We start from the raw sequence: 18,444 nt of genomic DNA, 5'->3' as shown, positions 1-18,444 counted from the left end.
GCTTAAAAAGTCCACCACCATGTTTTTCACACCAGGGACGTATTGTATATTATACATGTAATCAAACATGCGCATCGAAATCCTTGCCAGCTGCAGTGATGCTGTATACAGCCCATTTTTAGTGAGCACTTTCGTTAAGAGTTTGTGGTCTGTGCAAAGAGTTACCTTCCTACCCCAGACTTACTGCCTGAAGTGCTCGAGGGCCCAGACACAGGCTAGTGCCTCCCGCTCTATCACCGAGAATTTTTCTTCTGCAGTTGTAAAAGATCGCAATGCAAATGCAATTGTGTACTCCACTCCCTTTGTGTCCTTCTGAGTGAGTACGGCTCCTATGCCTTTGTTACTGGCATCTGTTGTCACAAAGTTTTGCAGAGTAGGGTCGAATTCTTGTACTGGTAGAGTCGTGCACATGTCCTGTTTGAGATCTTGGAAGGTTTTTTCACATTCTCATGTCCACTCAAATTTGTTTTTGAGCTTTAATTGCTGTCTCAAAGCATACGCTTTTAGTGAAAAGATTCTGATGAACTTCGAGTAGTACTCTACCAAACCGAGGAAAGATCTCAGTTCTTCTCTATTGGTAGGCACTGGTGAATCTTTAATGGCCTGAATAAGTTAATTCTTTGGGCTGATGCCTTCGCCAGTTATTTGATGGCCAAGATAGTTGACTGATTTGCTTGCGAATTTGCATTTGGAATGCTCAGCCGTTAACCCTTTGTCATTCAAAATCTCCAAAACTTGTTCCACTCGATTGTCATGTTCTTCCCTTGTTTTTCCCATCACCAGGATATCATCCTGGAACAGTAATATTCCTGTGACACCCTCAAATATATTATTTATGAGCCTTTGAAACATTGCGGCCGCAGAGGCCAATCCAAATGGCACTCGATTGAATCTGAAACACCCGAATAGCGACAGGAATGTGGTTAATGATTTGCTGTACCTGGTGGTAGGCTGATTTTAGGTCGATGGTGGTAAACTACTTGACACCCTTGGTGGTGGACAGCATTTCATAAATTTTTGGGAGTGGATATTGTTCCACTATGATGTTCTGGTTTAAATCTCGAAGGTCTATGCAGAGCCTCAGTTTGCCATTAGGGCGTTTGGCGACGACAAGCTGTGCGACCCACTCTGATGCCTCTACTCTTTCTATTATTCCGTTGTTCAGTAGCTTGTCAAGTTGGTTCCTGACCTCTTCCCTTATGGCAAATGGTATGTTCCTTGCTTTGTGCACTGTTGGTGTCGAGATTGGTTTTAATCTTAGTCTGTGCTGGTACCCCTTCAGTACTCCCACAGTTCAACTAAACCCTTTTGGAAATTTTTGCTAGTATGAGACTGGCATAGTCGCTGGTATCAGTTAAGCTTAATACAGGTTCACTTCTGTTCGGATCAAGAATGATTCCCAGGCTTCCTTGGTCCACCCACCCTAGAACAGATGGTCCTACCTTAGAAACAAAAAGTTTACCTGCTGCCTCTCTTCCTTTGTATATGAAGTTGAGTTTTCTGTATCCACATACATCGATGGGCTCCCCAGTGAATGATTTTTATTACTATGTCGTTTCTCAAGTCTTTCACCGATGTTGGCACTCCAGACTTTCTCGTTTACAATTGTATGCGGTGACCCTGAATCGGCTACTATGTTTATTTCTAGATCTCCAATCGTCCTATTACATACGGGTTTTCTTGTTTTTGTTTTATTTTTGTGTTTAACATCATTGTCCTGTTCTTCATCTATGTTAAGTATGTACATATTGATGTCTTCATCTGATTCGTCCTGTAACTCAGTTTCTTCATTCTCTATCACTTTTACTCGTTGTGGTCTTCTATTGCATGCTTTGTTGTAATGTCCTTTTAGACCACAGAATGTGCATTTAACTTCACGGGCAGGGCTATTAGGATCATATGCCAGGTGAGCCGAGCTTAGACGCCGATAACAGTGTCCCCAATTTCATGTTTTCCTGTACGTACGTTTGGTGTTTTTCTTATTCCAACTCTGTTTGGTGTTGATTTTCTGGTCGGATACTTTGCTCACCTGTTCTCCTTCTTTTTAGGTTTCGTAACCTGGCGAGGGGCGAAGCCCCTCCCAGATCGAAATCTGTTGTTTTTAATAGTGAGGTTAGGACAGCCTCTGTTTCCAATTGGCTAGCTCCATAAATGGAGGCTAGCCATTGGGAGGCAGAGGCTGTCAATCGCGCTTTCTCACGAAAACGCGATTCGGGGGCGTTTCTGGTGCTTTTTTTAAGCCCCGCCCCTTTGTCCCGGGCCGCGCTGCGATTGGCTGCCGGCCCGGGACACCCCCGTGACGTCATTCCCGGGCCGCGCTGTGATTGGCTGCCGGCCCGGGACACCCCCGTGACGTCAGCCAATCACAGCGCGGCCCGGGACCTGACTTGTTATATCTATGGCTCTAGTTAAATAAGTCAACATTTCTACATAGTGGCGAAATTATGTTTTACGAACCTTTCCGGGATATTGTTTAATAGGTTTAAATACGTGTACTTATAATGAATTTCACAACAGCAAAAAGTATTAGTGTTGCTTCTTGGTAGATTTATTAGGAAGAAAATTAACATTGTAAGGTTCTGTATGAGTTTTAGATGATGATAGGATAAAGTACAATATAACGTATATTGTGGAAAGATGGCGGCCATGTTAGTGCGGGTCGCTCGGTTAAAACTCGCGTCCTCTGTTTGTTTCCATGTCTGTCATCTCGCTCTGTTTGGCCTGCTCCCCATGTCTTGCTGGACCCGGAAGTTTGGTCCTACGCTCTATGGGCTCCGGTAAGAAACACTCTTGCTAGCTAATAGTTCCGGAGCACACCTTCCCTACACTGCCCCATGCACGGACTGTGAAGGTTAGTTCCGGGGTGTTGTTTCCAGGGGAGGAGAAAGGACACAGCGCTCGCCAACCAAGAGCCACGTCTAGGCAGAGCGGCTGTCAGGGAGCAGCGGCGGGAGGAGGGAGGTGTCACCGGCGGGCGGCGGAGCAGGTAACGGCTGCGGGGTACTGCCTGGGGGTGCGCGGCTTCTGCCGCAGGGTGTAGTGCCAGAGGGCCCTTGTGGGAGGCACCCCCTGGTTTAGGGGTCAGTGTTGTCACTGGGGTAACGGGCAGCTATGGCGGTTGTGCCCCTGGGCAGAGGGCTTTCTTGAGCTGTTTCCTGGTGAGCCCGTAGAAAAGGCGATCCATACATTCATCCTACCTAGGGGGTGGCTGCACCCCTCAATATCGCATTCTGTTTACCTTCGAGAAGGAGCCCCCACCAGACTACATCTGCACCGCCCCCCTTTCCCTTGAGGGATCCTGCCACTGCCCTGTTCATCTCCAGATCTGTTTAGTTGTTATTGCCTACACATTTATTTAACAGTACTATCAGCTTACAAGGGCACTAGGTTAGCACCCTTTCATTTCTGTTGCTTTGCAGAAATTTAAAAATTTTCGTGGAGTTTCTCGTTGCTCAAATGGGTGTTATTTCTGATATTTATATATTTCCTTCGTCTTCATTGCTCGATATTTGCTTGCAAGAAAGTGTCACTCATAGTCGTTGAATGCCACTCATTGTCGTTGAATGCCACTCATAATTACACTTAAATTATGAAACTTTCACACAGAGGAATCTGAAACTTTGGCAGCTATGCATTCGGTATTACTCACCACTCGTACCCCAGTGACCTGGTTAGGGTTTACTTAGTCATCCTAAGACAGGAGAAGGAGCAAGACCCCAGAGGGTGTGAGGCTGCACATCCACAAAGGGTACTGATTAATTTCAGTGCAGGCAGCGTTATCGCATCAGTTTCTTAGAAAGGCCCCTTATACCTTCCCATACAAGGAACAAGATTGACAGTGTCTGTAAGGAGCATAACAGGCCATTAAATAAGGAAACTATTCTGGGGCATGGTGTGGGCAGGGTTGTCCCAATTGTTTTCTTCTTTCTTGACCAGAAGTACAACAGCTACCTTAGGGTGCTGAACATAAGGAATACGCAGCAAACAATATACAAGTATTATAAAAAATACATTGCAGCGATAAAAGTAATGTGATCAGTATTTATATAGTTTCATTGTTATACGCCTTGTTTACTAATAGTTCATGTTGAAAATATGAATGAAATATTAGTATATTTGTAGATCTACAGTTATTTTTCATGGACTGTTGTGGTCGATCTGCATGTGCAGTTTAGTTGGTAAATATACATTGCTAGCCAAGCATATAGCTGTTGTGCTTAGTTGCTCTTGTAAAGGGCTAGAATGTTTAAAGCAACTTTTCCTGAAAAGTTCTAAGATGAATGTTGGTATGGTGATGGAAGTGCTGTTAAGTAGGCTGTGTTTTCCAAATGTATGCCTATGGTGCAGTGTTGTGCATTCACGTGTTGTGAGCATGAGAGCGTCAGGGTTTCATGTAGATTGTTCTGCTTGAGAAAGGTGAACTATATATGGACCTTGGAAAGCTGTGGTGTTGTAGTTCTTGTTTTATTAGTCTATGCTTTGCTAAAAATGATTCCTTTGGGTTCTAATAAAGTCTTATTAGTAAATGTAAACCCAAACCACAGAGTTACTTTTAAACTCCCGAGTTTGTGTTTCTCCAGGCTATTCGTTCTTAACCTGTCATGCCCACCTGCATGGACGATTTGCGACTACTGCATCTTATAACCCTCATTGTCTCATGGAACATTTTCAGTGCATTGTTTTACTCACTTTTGTGAGTTATTGCCTCTGCATATTGTGTTCGATGTAAAGTGCTGTAACAACCTAAATTTAGGATGATTAGCACTGTAAAAGAAATTGAGTAGAAAAAAAGTGCCATTTAAATCGTCTTTAGTGCAATTACTCATGCAGATAGATACATCTTACGTTTATACAGTGTGTTCTTAACTCTCTCATACATGGGATGAACAAAGCTGTGGGCCTTTGTTTTCCTCCTTTGTTTTGGCATCTTGATGTTAGGCTTCAGATAGCTCTCAGCAAGGAGGATACTCGAACAAAGGCGAAACCGTTGCATTGTAAATGCTTGTTTTATTTTGTCTTCCGTTAGTACTGCTTTAGCACATCGTCCTGTAAGTTCTGCCTTCCTTGCGATATCTAATATGTTCTGGAGTGGGTACTCACCCTTTGCCCGCAGGTTATCCTGAATGTTTTCATTTGAACCTTGCATCATTATCTGATCTCTTGTAAATTCGTCGCGAAGTGCTCCAAAACGACAATTTATCGCCAGATTTTTAAGTGCTGATACGTAATCATCAATCAACTCTTCTTTTCCTTGCTTCCTGTGGAAAAACTTGTACCTGTCAACTCCAACGCAAACTGTTGGTTTGTAGCACGTATTTAGATCGTCAATTGCGTTGGTGAAAACGTCACCTTCATTTTCTGCTCTTATCTTTTTATTTATTGAATTATACACCTTTATTCCTCCTGCCCCTAGGCTGTGCATTAGCATTTTATATTTCTTCTCTGGCTTGATCTCTCCATCCTCTTCAAGTGTGGAGATGTAATTCAGGAAATATTCCCTCCACTCTTCCCACTTTAATGCCGGTTCACTACCAGCACGCAAAAGTGACTCTGGGGGTGGGAGATTCCAGATACAACCAGTTGCCATTTTTACTTTAATGGTCAGGTAAGTATTTTACTATTCTTATTTTTTTTGAGTAGTTTGTTAGGGGTGGTTGAATTTACTATCGATATTTCCTTTTGCTTCACTAGTTTCTGACTGTATACAATGTTTATATACTTTTTATAATGTTCAAAGTATGATATATGTGCTTGCTTACATATCTGTCACACTGCCTGCAATACTGCTTATGTCTGTTTTAATACAGAAGTTTACAGTTTTACTTGTTGTGCGCTTCTTCTTGAAAGTTACTGAACGTTCGGTTCAGCTTCCGAAATGTGCTTCGCTGCGCGTTATTTTTCCTTCACCATTTAAAATGTTTCTTTACGCATGAAATCTAGACTGACACTTGAGGCGTAGCTCACTCCATTTAATATGGCCGCCTACGTCGCGTACGTTCCTACGCAATGACGTGGGTGACAGCTGTCGTTCTCCTCAGCTGGTTACGATGACGGTTGATGGTGACGGTTTGTTGTATTCCGTTTATTTTTCAGTTGTGGCTGGTTTTCCTTGCGTTATTTTCCTAGCATCAATTGCACCAGATTGAACAGCTGTCCTCACATTCTTTATTTAATTTACATAGGTACATTACTGTAAAAATTTCCCGCCGATGGTTTCCTTGGTTCTCTGCCTCGTTCGCCGATTCGCCTGCGCTACTTTTGTAAGTCTCTGTGGAAACCTTCACACACCTTCCACTTTTAGCTTTTATGCTGTTCCATATTCTTTGACATAATTACATTCAGTGCTTATATAGCTGCTTATTACTCGTTTTTCACACTTCAGCTTCCTTGTATAAATTTATTACAGTACATTTTCTTTTGTGCCTTAATTTTCTTAGTCATCAATTCTTCACATTAGTAGTTTCCTTATTTTCCACTAGTGAATTCTCGAGCTCTATGACTTGTGATGATTTTCCGACTGCTGGTTTCTTCAAACTTTCTTTTAAATTTGTGGGTTCCGTGTTGGTCCTCGTCACCACTTTTGTTAAGAACTCTGACACCAATGTATGTTAAGAGTTCTATTTATTAATAAAGCCAACACATGCTCCTACAGAAGTCGGAGCATTAACCTCCAGTCAGTTCGGTGATCAGCTGTCAACTGTCATTCTGACAGTTCCAGCTGATGACCTCACCGCCGGTACGGTGTCCGCGCAGGGACACTACTTTGCATAAACAGTACGGTGTCCAGGGGAAGACACGAGCATTATAACCACAACAATTGGCCAGGGACTATTCGACATAGACAGAGATGTCCCCTCATCATAAGAAGAGCTGTCACAACTTTATCATACCATCCTTTAAGTCGTAGACTGGGTACAGATTGCATTGTAGCTGATATATGCATCTATGTATATGGTGTGTCTTGTATATATTCATTTATTAAACACACACCTGCACAGCAAAAGCATTCATGTTAATACATGAGCATACATTTGGAAGCTAATGCATGCATCTATACATATTCAATGAAACACAAACTACGGAATGCAAATGTTGCTTTCGTTGACTTCGAGGCCACTTAGCGGAAACAAAGGCAAACAGATCACAGGACCAGCAGTTCATGTACTCTCAACCACGCAGACACACCACACATTCAACACCCAGATACAGTACGTGTATAGAGAGAGCAAAAATGCGAAGCAAACAAACCTCATACAAAAAAAGCAAGCAAGCCCCACACCAAAATATCTACCTCACAGAAATAACACAGTTCCACAAGGAAACATCTAACTCAAGGGGCAGAATCAATTTACATCAAATAAAAAGAATGACTTCCACCATGCAAGGCTTGATTATGCATCTTTGGAAATACACTGAGCTTACCAGACATCGGGAAATAGGCACATGGTTGGAAGCTAAAAATAACAAATCACTCCCAGTGAAAGTACTGACCTGACCATCTACTCCTGATGCAAACCAGTATGCATCAAAGAACTCTGAAGGCAAACCGGCACACAGTAAAGAAGTGTACATGTTAAGCGTCCTCCCACTCCGGATGCACGCTAGCATGACAATTTAATATCTATATGTAGATGGTGCATACATATCAGGAAGAATCCGTCCAGCAGACACTCTACTTTCTGTGATGTAGCTTAATTGAAGTTACACGTAGTGCTCCCCAGGTACAGGCAATGTAAAATTCCCAAATGCCAGAAAATAGATCACTCAAAATGCCCAGAATGCAGACAACCTTACTCTGTTCTCTTCCCAATGAAATGCAAAATCGGAAAATCCTCACTCAATTCGCGGCCGCGAAATTAAATGTAAAAGAAAGAAGCAACACGGCGGGGGCGGGAGAAGGGGGGGGGGGCATGCCAGTCGAGCAACTCAAAGGAGGCGAGGGTGTAAAGTTACACAACACAGATTGGGCGGTTGGAGAGAAAGTAAACAAGCAAAAACAAGCGATGCGCGCTCTGTGCTGAGGGAGTGCCATTAGCCTGCAAGAACTCGCGGCAAGATCAAAGGAAGGGTGGGAGGGACATTGGCAAGCGATGGGTGAGATGGTGTGCAGCCTGGTGAGCTGAAGTGGCAGCAGAGGTCGAGCGCGGCGCGCAGACGAAATGCGCGTGGTTGTGCTCACATGCACTGTACCTGATCCGCAGTTTGGAGAGACTTTTGAAAGCCTTACTATAATCTCGCCAAACAAGCATTGCTAAAGCAATGCCTGAGGCTCGACCTAAAAAGGGCGACTGGGACAGCACCTTATGCTATAGGCCCATCTCCTTCCTGGATTCAGTGGTGAAGGTGGTGGGCCGCATGATTCGCGATAGATTGGCATCTTGGGCGGATGAAAGTAACTTCTCCGAGATACAATATGGGTTTCGCCCTGGTCGTTCGTCGGTGGAGCAGTGTCTTAATTTGTACCTTGTCTTGAACAAGTATACGGTGTCTCGTGCCTGCCCTATTTACCTCGCCTTCATGGACTTGTCCTTCGCCTTTGACTGTGTGAACAGGTCCAAGTTATTGCAGCTGATGGCATCCGTTGGCATTTGTAATAACACCTTTTAGTTTTTGAGGGCTTTCCATTGAGAATCTAGGGCAGTAGTACGTTAATCAAAGGACTTGAAAGTGTCCCGCCAATTCAATATAAAGAGGGGGGTGCGCCATGGGATGTATTCTCGCACCCTTCCTTTTCAATGTATATATTAATTCTTTAGACAAGGTTCGTTTAGACACTAGAGCAGACACTCCTCAGGTAGGCAAGCGCAGTCTGCCGGTCCTCTTATTTGCGAACGATGCAGTTCTCCTGGCGAGGACAGCAAGGGGCTTACATCTTCTTCTTAACTTTTTTGCCTCTTTTATGGAGGAGCGGGACTTATCAGTGAATCATTCTAAGTCATACATTATGCAAGTGGGCCCCGGTAAGGCGAAGGCAAAGCAGCCCATTTTTATATTAGGCCGTTCGTCAATACCTTAAACCAACGTTTTCTCTACTTTGGAGTAGTATTTGACGACTCCCTGAGCTGGTGCTCCCTGAATAACCGCAAGAAAGGGGACTCGGTGAAAGCATCAGAGTCGTTTTTAACTTTGCCAGCAGAGAGGGAGGGAAACCCATAAGGGCCCTCCTGAAGATTTACCAAGCAAAATGTATCTCTAAGGTTAGGTTTGGGAGTGAGATATGGGGTCATATTGAACTTAGGACCATGCAGAGCAACGAAAACTCATTTTTGCGAAGAGTTCTCTCTGTTCTGCAATGTAATCTATCTTATGTTGTTCACAAGGAATTGGGGATGTCTTTCCTTGCTAATGATCTAGTTTTCCGTCCTTTGGGCTCAAAATTTGGTCAAAGCAGGAGAAAATACTTAGTAAAGACATCATATGGAACTGTTTTACACTTGATTAAGCCTCGCGTACCCGATGGCTTCAGTACATAAGAGTTGGCCTCGCCAGGCTAGGAAGATCAGATCTTTACACAAACCCAGAGGGTATTTGTAAAAGGGACCCCATTAGGTCCAAGGAGGTTTTTTTTTAGAAACTGTCACCGTAATAGAGAGGATAAAGAGCTGTGTAAACAGAGTGTGCGAAAATGTCATCGTGAAAACTGAGCCTACCACTGAGCCTTATCTTTTAGGGCTCCAATGTACTTACGACTGGTATCTATTGGCAAGGTTGCATCTCGACCTCTTTCACTACTTATTGGCGTACTCCCAAGACTCCCGCAGAAGTCAGTGCCTTATGCCCTGTGGCTGTGATGGTGAGTCTCCTCAGGACATGATGCACTTTTTATGTTGTACCCAGAAAGTTATTTATTATCCCCATTTTAAAAAAAAAATAGGTTTTAGGAGGGCGAGACCAGCTTTTATCTTTTTACAACTTCTTTTCAGTGGTACTGTTTTGTACACTTAGTTTTTTTCGGAAAGCTATTAGACTTAGGAAAACCTGCAACTAATATTTATATTGCATACCATGTATTTAATCTTGTGTCTAGATTATTCGGATTTTAGTATATTTGTGATTTTATAACATGTATGATGGTACCTTGTAGGCTGTTTTGACTGTTATGGTTTTATATTTAAAGCGGAATAAAGTTTCTTGATGATGACTTGTTAGCACTAAAGTTTGGCCACAAACAAAATATGATTTTCAGATAAATGGATTGTCTCTGTGTAGATCGCAGTATATATTTTACACAGCTATTTTCAAACTAAATATGTATAATTTTTAAGACAAAAGTTAATCTATTCTATTTGGTCACATTTCCCAAATAGTGTTTCTTTACTTTTTTAAATTTCATTGTATAGCACTAGGTTTGATAAGGTTGACAGTTACAGTGAGAGGTTACACAGCTGATTTCATACACAGAAGCTGCAGGGCATGTGGTACTTCAACCTGCAGGACCCAAAGTTGCATCACATACACATTCAGAAAATTCATACTGTCTGCTTGTTTCAAATAAGTTAATTTTATCAATATCATTTTTCACACCCATCCAGTGATTAATGAACGCAAAACACACTACACACAAGCACCCACCACTTGCATAAACACCATGTTTATACCCATACACACAACACATAAGCACCACCACCAGGCTCAAACCAACTCTACTCACAGAAAAATCTACACTAGAATGGCCATGCTACATAAATGCACAAAATACCACACACACACACACACACACACACACACATACAGTACTTACTCAAACTGCACATGTACATATGTAGACCCCATACACTAGAGGTATGCAAACACAAACTTTCACTATTCACAAACAGGGACTCAAAAACTGCATGTCGTACAAGCTCTGTGCTTCTCTCCTCTTAGCTGAATCTGTCTATAATATATATAATATATATAATATACATAAATATCACAATGACCAGCGAATGATGGATAAAATCCAATCTGAAATTGAACTCCGAGTAGAATGAAGTTGTGATCTTTGTGGAGAGCTCTTCTCTGTGTGACTTAACTAATGGCCAACAGGGCTATGACTTACTCCTAACCCCATCACCCATGCCAAGAACCTCCGAATCGCCACTGATTGCACACTGGACATCTTAGCCCAAATCAGTGCTATAACAATGCTTCCATTCCATGAAGGCACATCTCACCTCACCTCATGGCGCTAAACTGGTGCAGATGTCGCCACCATTTGTGAACTTGTGCATGATTATGCTGAAACTTTTCCAAAACTTCGAGATGTATGGATCTGCAGTTGTTATAGGGATTGCAGCAACAGTCTGTAATCACACCTTTTCAACACTATCCCCTGTCATCTCACCTTCCTGTCGCACAAGAAGTGGAAACAGAATTTGACCGTTTTAGCGCATGAGATGGAGCTCACAGCAAACTTATGCATGTATGAGTTTGTAAAAGAGCTTTAAAATAACAGTGCCTATTTACAGATAGGGTGGTCCTTAAACATGTGATCAAAACAATGAGATAAATATAGATTGGAATCAATACTATATTTTGGATGTCTAGCTGGACAAACAATTTAATAATGTAATCAAAACAATAGCTTGGATAAAATTTAAGTGGGACACAGCCCTGCATCCTATAGAGAGCAAAACATTAACAATTATATACAACATTCCGCTCCAAAGTCCACCATGAGGCAATCTATGCACACTTGATGACGGGTGCAGTTTAGTATGGAGGTGGTTCCATACAACAAATATACGCTCCTGTGCCTCAAAGAAAAACACTGCACACACGTGGCCCCTTCAAAGACGTTTTAATCGCAAGGACGCGTTTCGGCATTCTGCCTTCCTCTGCTTGCTTGTTAAAACAGCATAGCCTGTCGTGATGACCTTTAACCAGGTAGATGTATTACGATTGGTTACAGGCAGCTTTGCATAGAAAGAGGACTTGTAGAAAATAAAAAGAGATTCTTCTCATTCTCGATATTCCGGAGTTAATAAAGTCTGAAGAATATGCAAGGGGATCTTTCATCATTCTCCCACCTCAATGGCTCAAATAACGTGCATATAAAGCCTCTGCATGGGCATGTCCCCCAGATGTACAATCCATATTGTCTGTAAGGGTAAATATTTACCGTCCCCCTTAATGCTCGCTGCTGGTTCTAAGAGTCAATACTCAAACCGTACCACATAGCGCTGTGAACTACGTCACCTCTTGGGGGCCCCTCGTCAACCAGCAAAGTTCCAGGACACACGGCGCAGGAGCCGGTCATATGGCCGTGTCTCCACCAGAAAGATTCCTGACGACATCAGTCGGAGGCGGTGTCCAAATCCTTGCTGGCGGAGCAGTTTGCCTTCATTCACATTCCGCTCCAAAGTCCACCATGAGGCAATCTATGCACACTTGATGACGGGTGCAGTTTAGTATGGAGGTGGTTCCATACAACAAATATACGCTCCTGTTCCTCAAAGAAAAACACTGCACACACGTGGCCCCTTCAAAGACGTTTTAATCGCAAGGACGCGTTTCGGCGTTCTGCCTTCCTCTGCTTGCTTGTTAAAACAGCATAGCCTGTCGTGATGACCTTTAACCAGGTAGATGTATTACGATTGGTTACAGGCAGCTTGGCATAGAAATTGGACTTGTAGAAAATAAAAAGAGATTATTTTCATTCTCGATATTCCGGAGTTAATAAAGTCCGAAGAATATGCAAGGGGATCTTTCATCATTCTCACGCCTCAATGGCTCAAATAACGTGCATATAAAGCCTCTGCATGGGCATGTCCCCCAGATGTACAATCCATATTGTCTGTAAGGGTAAATATTTACCGTCCCCCTTAATGCTCGCTGCTGGTTCTAAGAGTCAATACTCAAACCGTACCACATAGCGCTGTGAACTACGTCACCTCTTGGGGGCCCCTCGTCAACCAGCAAAGTTCTAGGACACACGGCGCAGGAGCCGGTCATATGGCCGTGTCTCCACCAGAAAGATTCCTGACGACATCAGTCGGAGGCGGTGTCCAAATCCTTGCTGGCGGTGCAGTTTGCCTTCATTCACATTCCGCTGCAAAGTCCACCATGAGGCAATCTATGCACACTTGATGACGGGTGCAGTTTAGTATGGAGGTGGTTCCATACAACAAATATACGCTCCTGTTCCTCAAAGAAAAACACTGCACACACGTGGCCCCTTCAAAGACGTTTTAATCGCAAGGACGCGTTGACCTTTACCAGGTAGATGTATTACGATTGGTTACAGGCAGCTTGGCATAGAAAGAGGACTTGTAGTAATACATCTACCTGGTTAAAGGTCATCACGACAGGCTATGCTGTTTTAACAAGCAAGCAGAGGAAGGCAGAACGCCGAAACGCGTCCTTGCGATTAAAACGTCTTTGAAGGGGCCACGTGTGTGCAGTGTTTTTCTTTGAGGAACAGGAGCGTATAATTATATACAACACACAACGACATTTCAGGCAAGGCAAATATAGCTTGTAGGATGTAGATCAAGTCAAGCTTAGAACGAAACGGACAATGCACTTTTTTACACAGTGGATTAACGTGCAAGCTGTTACATGGTGGTCGACGACGTTTCGATCCTATTAAACAATATTAGGATCATCATCCAGACAATGAATAGTGCATGCCTGATATGGGGAATTGCCTCCAAGAGGTTGAGGAAGATTGCTACAGGGGGGGCTCCACGTCTGATCGAATGAAGCAAGAGACAGAACGGTCAAAATTAAGCGTACTGCAGTTCTGTATTCATTGTCCTGATGTTGATCCTAATATTGTTTAATGGGATTGAATCGTCGTCGACCCCCATGTAACAGCTTGCACGTTAATCCACTGTGTAAAAAAGTGCATGGTCTGTACATTCTAAGCTTGACTTTATCTACATCCTACAAGCTATATTTGCCTTGCCCGAAATGTCCTTGTGTGTTGTATATAATTGTTAATGTTTTGTTCTCTATAGGATGCAGGACTGTGTCCCACTTAAATGATGCTTTTTATACAAGCTATTGTTTTGATTACATTATTAAATTGTTTGTCCGGCTGGGCATCCAAAATATAGTATTGATTCCAATCTATATTTATCTCATTGTTTTGATCACATGTTTAAATACCACTATATACTTACATACCTGTTACCAAGGTCCTTAATTACCTTGAGGGTTCCCTTGTGTTTTTGTAACGTTTTTACAGATAGGGAGCACTGTCCCTGTTTGCATCACTGCACACCTTTAACCCGTTTACCGCGGCGATTATTTCGCCACAGAGCTGATGTTCCACGGAGTGGGCGTGGCCGCATCGGCCGTTGGCAGCACCAGCGAGGTAGTGCTTGCGAGGGCCAACGGGAGCACGGAAGGGGTTAAACAGGTGCCCCCTGTTACAAATAATGCTCTGTCCTCAGGACAGCCCAGAACCTGCTCCTGCCCTGGGGGCAATACTTTCAATGAAATACAGAGCTGATGTTTATAAGTAAAGAAATCACGCGTTTTAAAATTCAGGTGGCATGCTGCCTGCAATTTAAAGAGGGGAGAGAGAGTCCCTTGTGGACCGGTGCAGTTAGTGGCTGCACCTGCCTTCAGGCCGATGTCTGGGGGCCCATGGCAGCGCCTTTTGCATCTTCCAGAAGTCTGGCTCAAGGAGGCACACAGACTGCGTACCACCTGTTTGTGGTACATTATCAGTGCGCACCCTGAAGGTCTATTTGCCCCCTGCACTTGTATCCATGATGTGGTTCAGGTGCAGAGGCAGTCATTCCCTCATTTGCATGGGGCCATGCTTCGATGAAAATTTTAGAATGTGCTCTGAAGATAGCGCTGGCTCTGTGTGCACCACCGCCATCAGTATTGCAGAAGGAGCTGCACAAGCAGCCCTTTTGTGTAACACCATAGTGCCCGGGCACACACAGTGTGGAGCATTGTGCCCCCAGGGCTCTCTGGATGATATGCCCCAGAAGGTTACCTCTTTGACTACAATTACCAGTTTTCCAATTGCCACCAGTTGGTTGCCACCCATGAAAACTGCTCTCAACTATTAAGAATACTGCTTTCTTTTGTTTCAGTTGTGCTGAAGGTTTTAAACCTGATCAATAAAAGCAAAAGAATGACTTAAACAAATTAACTCTTACAAAGATCACAGTGTGCAAAATAATAAGTGTTGGACAAATTACAAAGCGAAAATAGGCAATCTTCCTAGTGCAATGATACAAAGGCTTGGGTGTGGTTATAGGGTCCTTCTTAAATGTGAAGTACTGTTGCAATCTGCTTGGAATCCAGGTGCTTTTATTGAAGTCTGGCTTGCTGGAAATGATGAGGGTTGGGACTGACGAGTATAAACATCAGCTTTTACTCTCAAATAACTCACCACATGCTCTGTATGACTGGAAGAAAATATGTAGATCTAGCGTGTGTAGACTACCTCCAGAATTGTCACAAATTGGGTATAAATTACCCACCCACAGGCACCCTTGGACTAACCAGATAAACATTTCTGGAACCGGGCCTGGTGGAGGGAGAGAGCTGGTATGAGTCTACGGGTCCAGTCTGTTAAACTGAAATAAACCAAGACCGCAGCGTCAAGAATGCACTGATTTATTAAATGAAGTTCAGGACTGGAAAATGGATGAATGCCTGATTTGGGCCGATGTGGCAAGCCTACTATTGTGCACATTGTCGCTATTTTTCCCCCCATGTTTAGTGCCCAGCTCTTAAAAGGAAGCTAGTGCTAAAAGAGGTGCAAACAAATATTTGTTTTCCTTTTTTTGTACTATCCCAGTTCACTAAATGGGACATTAATTGTCCATTCAGTGAGGTATTTTGCCGAATAGCTTGAGGAGGACCAGCATTTCATTAGGTAAGATAACTTTTATAACTTTCGCATATTGAAAACTAATGCCTCATCGACTTTGTAATGGATATGAAGTCTGTCAATACGAGGCACGCGCAACTTGAAATCGGACATAAATAGCGCTTGGTTCCAGATCCGAGAGGTGCAGCAATTTTGCGCGCTTACCTGCAGTGTTTACGTGCACACGTCACCATCTCGCTTCTTTCTGCCCCCTGGAGGTGAAGGCAAAGCTCTGCATGCATACCTGTTCCAAAGCCATATTTTGTAGCAGTAAAAGCTAATGGTGCAAAGTTGTTTTTAAGACACAATGAGCGATTGAGTTCTAGAGGTGAAAAACTGCACAACCGAGTTTTGCAGCCTGAACATGCCGTTATTACCACATTACTCCTTCCGGCCTATTTTTAATTTGGAATGACGAGGTAAAACTTAAAAAGGAATAACCGCGCTCTGTGTGAATCAGTATTTTATAGGTAGTTTTACCGCACTCAAATATTTCGGGCCAAAGTGTCTGGTGTTCGAACTAGGGCACTGTTTGCGCAACACCAGAAACACTGCATTTTAGAAAGCCAAAACTACAGCTGTTAGTGGTTGCTTAGATAGTACTTAAAATCAGCGTTCATCGAGTTACATAGCACTTCCAGTAATCACATGCAGACCCGGGATTACCAGCTCAAAAACTGTATGCACATCTTTCTATTTCGGACCTAATTAATATGGGCCCAGTTGAGCGCCTATTTACCACCTTTAGGCAAGTGCTAACAAGAGAGCTGGGGAATCTCTGAGGGTTGTGAAGCGCTAGGGTCCGAGGCAGGAGAGGCTGGGGGCAGGGCAGCATCGGTTACCCTTCTATGCTCTCCCTGTGCAGTCGCAGGGGGTCTGCATAGCTGCCGAGATTTCCAGTTCCATTCTCGTTTTTCCGTGGAATACTGGGACTTGTATTCTTATTTGACCCAGTAAAAAACACAGGTGCGTCCTGGAATTCTAATAGAAAACCAGGACTGGACTAACTAGCCACGTATGGACGGGACATATGGTAATCCTGAATGCAGGATCACTTGGACCCCGCCCTATGAGCCTGTGGAGCGGTATCCCACCCAGCGGTAATCTTCCACCCGGCCTGTAAACATCCAGGGCCACTGGGTTGTCAAGAAGGAAAGCCGCGTTTAGAAGACGTCAGGTCTCCTCGACCAAAGACGGTTATTCAGACACTAGCTCATCTCTCCTGCTGGCATCTGCCAGGCAGCTGGCCTGCCAAAAAGAACTTGTTGCTGAAATATTTTCCCGGCTCGCATTCTGCCAGTGTTATGCGCGGCAGCCATGACAGTTTCCAGCTGGTGGGACATTCCTTTCGTTTAACTATGCTGCTGCACTGCCGCTTGTCCCTCACCCTTATACGCCTTGCCCTAAGGCTGCTGTTTTTGTACGAGCGTTAGAGCAATAACTTTGAGCAATAACTGAAATATTTTTGGTGGAAGCATTCGTTTTGTGTTGAGGTCCATGTATCGTGTCTTGTTCCTCGAGTATTGTGTTAAAAAGAGTCCACTGCAAAAGTGAGATTTTCACATATACAAACACATAGAAATGCAAAGCAGACGAAAAACTATTCAGCAGAAGGTGTAAAGTATTTTAACTACTGCTGGGAGTTAGCAGGTACTATCGATTCTGGGTGGAAGATACTGGTTGGTGACTCGAGGCATGTCCATTCCCCCAGGGTCAAAATATTAAAATTAACACGATGCAATACATTTAGTAACAGAGCTGAGCACTCCGAATCCAGGTATCGATATCCTTAACCATCGTGTATATCCATGCCAGTCTCCACCAGGTGACTCTTTACTTTACAAGGGAATGCCACGCTCTGTGTATTTGCGACAGTCTTCTATATCAACTAACACAAGGCTAAACATTCAGCATTACTGGTTGAGTTCCTCTGAACGACTAGGTACTGGCGAAGAAATACTACCCATCCCTACTTTTCATAGCTTCTATGTTGGTTTTAGTCTAGAACGCATTGATTTGTGGGACTTGTATTTTCACACTTACAATTAAAGCATGGGCGCAAAGAAATCTGCATGAAAACGCCAGGACTGACTCAGGTATCATACATGCCACAGAATCTCTTGGAAGCTAATCTATTATCCCTTCTCACACACTCCTGTAAGTGAAAGGTCCGTGTCCTCACTCCAGTAGTTTGAACTACCAAATAAACTTCGAAAATGTGAGGCTAGGCTTCTAGTTGGCTCCTGTATTATATAGGCTACAACGCGATAGACCCTTTTCCCTGTTTCCTGAACTACTTATCAATTTCTCATCTAAAAGACCCAGTATTATTAATTAATTGAGGATATTGTTCAAAACAGATTTATTTATTTATTATTTATTTTTTGGGCAGCTTGTACAGAATAGACATACACCTCCCTCACAGAGGGGGCAAAAAAAAATTCACTGTGCTAACAGAACATGTACAAGCCCTTTTTACAATGCAACAGAGAAACAACCCGTTACAAAACACACCTTCATCCCAGAGCCTACCCCCCCCCCCCCCCCCCCCCCCACAGCTTGGCACAAATCTATTCAACTGAGGCATCTTGGCATAAAAAACAGTGTGATTTACACATAGC

At 43.4% G+C, this 18,444-nt stretch overlaps 1 protein-coding gene and 1 long non-coding RNA gene across 2 annotated transcripts in view; one reads left to right on the top strand and one right to left on the bottom strand.

The window, feature by feature from the left end:
- The window catches only part of LOC144822292 (uncharacterized), a 71,011-nt gene extending 58,681 nt beyond the window's left edge, over positions 1-12,330 (bottom strand). The window contains exon 1 of the long non-coding RNA XR_013608598.1: positions 12,156-12,330. This is a non-coding gene — a long non-coding RNA (uncharacterized LOC144822292). The remainder of the gene's footprint in view (positions 1-12,155) is intronic.
- The window catches only part of MMP28 (matrix metallopeptidase 28), a 515,249-nt gene that overhangs the window by 87,026 nt on the left and 409,779 nt on the right, over positions 1-18,444 (top strand). The window lies entirely within an intron of this gene.

The sequence above is a fragment of the Lissotriton helveticus genome, chromosome 3_1 (assembly GCF_964261635.1).
Source record: "Lissotriton helveticus chromosome 3_1, aLisHel1.1, whole genome shotgun sequence".
Classification (NCBI taxonomy): Eukaryota; Metazoa; Chordata; class Amphibia; order Caudata; family Salamandridae; genus Lissotriton; species Lissotriton helveticus.
The sequence above is the reverse complement of the archived record's forward strand: the minus strand, read 5'-3'. Positions and strand labels throughout refer to the sequence as shown.